This window comes from Ursus maritimus, unplaced genomic scaffold, assembly GCF_017311325.1.
Source record: "Ursus maritimus isolate PB19 unplaced genomic scaffold, ASM1731132v1 scaffold_21, whole genome shotgun sequence".
Lineage (NCBI taxonomy): Eukaryota > Metazoa > Chordata > Mammalia > Carnivora > Ursidae > Ursus > Ursus maritimus.
In genome coordinates, this window is record NW_024424564.1 from 33,418,230 (window position 1) to 33,421,010 (window position 2,781).

Below are 2,781 nucleotides of genomic sequence, written 5' to 3' on the forward strand. Positions count from 1 at the left end.
AGGGCCCCCCCACAACCTGGCCCAGAATGTCAATAGGGCCAAAGATGAGAAATTCTGGATTAAGCCTCAACATGTGGTCAGTTCAGTGCTGGCAGTTTTTCTATGTGGCTTGGAAAGAAATATGTAGCTAATTAAGACCTTTCATATTTTCTGTTGCTGCATGAAATTTTAGAGCACGGGCTATGGAATTATATAGACCTGAGTTTGAACAGTAACTTCACCACTTCAGAGTTGTGCAACTTTAGGAAAGTAATAAATTCTTCAAGCCTTCGTTTTCTTACCGGTAGAATGGGACTATTAATAGGCTTGCTGTGTGAATTAAATTGAGATGATGTAATAAGGGGCTTAGCGCAACACGTGAGGTAGTAACAGTCATTGCGCTAGGAGTTAGCATTTCCCGGCCAAGTTGGAAGAGAAGCATGCATTTCTGATCCATTTTATTTAGCCTGTACCTACATGCTTCCTGCATACTGGCCCATGAATTGTTAAGGTAAAATGAGAAAAAAAAATAAGGATAACATTAACATTTTTTCTTTTCTTTTCTTTTCTTTTCTTTTTTCTTTTCTATTATTGTGTTCATTAGCCAGCATATAGTACGTCAAAAGCTCAGTGTGTTAAATGAATTGCCCTTTATTCTGATTATGAATTTTCTGCTTTGTTGGTGTTGAATTGGCTTTTCTTTTATGAAGCCGTGGTAATAGTAGCTGGTAACTGTTTTAAGTATTTTAAATGTTCTTTATAACAAAAGAAAAAAGTAGTAACTTTATATTGGTCCCTGATTTTTAAAATATATTTTATTTATTTATTTGGGAGAGAAAGATGAGTGGGGGTAGGGGTAGAGGGGAGGAGCAGAGGGGGAGGGGGAGGGAGAGGGACAAGCTGACTCTATGCTGAGCACAGAGCCCTATGGGGCTCCCAGGACCCTGAGATCATGACCTGAGCTGAAACCAAGACTCAGATGTTTAACCAACTGAGCCATCCAGGTGCCCCTGATCCCTGGAATTTTTTTTTTTTTAAGTTACACATCCACAAAGTTCCAAAGTCTGGGAGCAGCCAAGGTAGAAATGTCCTAGAATACTATGTAGGGAAAATGAACCTTAAGAAGACTTTTAGTGATAAGGATTTTGATAGTCAGACATTTGCTGGTAGGGAGGATGCTGTAGGAGAACAGAGACATAACAATGAAAATGAATATGGTTTATATGTCAAGGATCTTCCTGCTACCCATGTGGAGTGGACAATCATAATGGAAAATGAGATAAACTCTTAGAGTAGAACTAGAGTGAAGACTTCAGGCTTGATTCGGTATATCATGGGGTACTATTACTGGTGATTAAGGAGAGGAGTGGCAAATTCCTAACACTAGTGGACATTCAATAAATGTTGAGTAAGTGAAAATGAAAGAGAAGAAAAAGGGGCGCCTGGGTGGCACAGCGGTTAGGCGTCTGCCTTCGGCTCAGGGCGTGATCCCACCATTACGGGATCGAGCCCCACATCAGGCTCCTCCGATATGAGCCTGCTTCTTCCTCTCCCACTCCCCCTGCTTGTGTTCCCTCTCTCGCTGGCTGTCTCTATCTCTGTCAAATAAATAAATAAAATCTTTCAAAAAAAAAAAAAGAAAGAGAAAGAGAAGAAAAAGGAAGGAAGGAAGGAAGGAAGGAAGGAAGGAAGGAAGGAAGGAAGGAAGGAAGGTGAAAAAGAAAAAGAAAGAAGAAAAAGGGAAGGAAGGAAGGAAAAAAAGAAAGAAAGAAAGAGAAAGAAAGAAAGAAAGAAAGAAAAAGAAAGAAAAAGAAAAAGGAAGAAAGAAAGAAAGAAAGAAAGAAAGAAAGAAAGAAAGAAAGAAAGAAAGAAAGAAAGAAAAAGAAAAAAAAAGAAAAAGGAATGCTGGACTGGCTTTCAGAGAAGATAGGTATTCAGTATACAATGGACAGGGAAGAAACAGAGAAAAAGCCAGTAGGACACTATGCTGCAGTGAAAGAGAAAGAGAAAAGAACAAAATATTTTCCATTGAATTCAGAAAAAGAAATTGCCTGATGACTAAACCTTCACATGAAATAAAGTTTGGGTCTTGCAGAAAAGCTGTTAAGATAGTGATGGCTCTTATGTGGTAAGGGGCTTCCAAATCCTTTGGCCAGAGACTGGAGTTTATAAATTTCTATTGTGGGAGAGAGAATGCTTTCAAGGCTTTTGTGTTTCTCACAGGGAAAGTTTCACTTATGGGAAGTTTAGCCACCAAGGGCAAAAAAGCGCAACAAATCGCCTACACATTTAATATAGGTGTGGAAATATAGCACCACTAGTAACCAAGGCCATTCACTTCAACCTAATATCAATTTCCTAGGAGTGTATATGTTAACTGGGTGCTTTTCATTTTTCTTTATTTTAAATATGAATGGATATAAAGGCATATACTGCTTTATAGAACCCTAGAATAATGCCTGGCACATAATAGAGGTCTATAACACTTCTTGGATGGGTGGATGGCTGGATGGATGGATGTGACCAGGCAAGATGGCTCTGTGGGGATATAAAAGGAGGGGAAGGGAAGGTGTCACCACCACCTCCACCACCACTACCACTACCATTACTGCCTAACCTTTCTGGAGCATTACCATGCTGGACACTCTATTAATATATACTTCATATGCATTGTCTCCTTCTGTCCTCACAAGAATTATGACCATGGTGCACATCGAATGACTGACCCCAGGTTACTGATAAGGAAACAAAAGCATGAGGCAATTAAATAATTTGCCTAATGATCACAATTAGAGGTAGAAC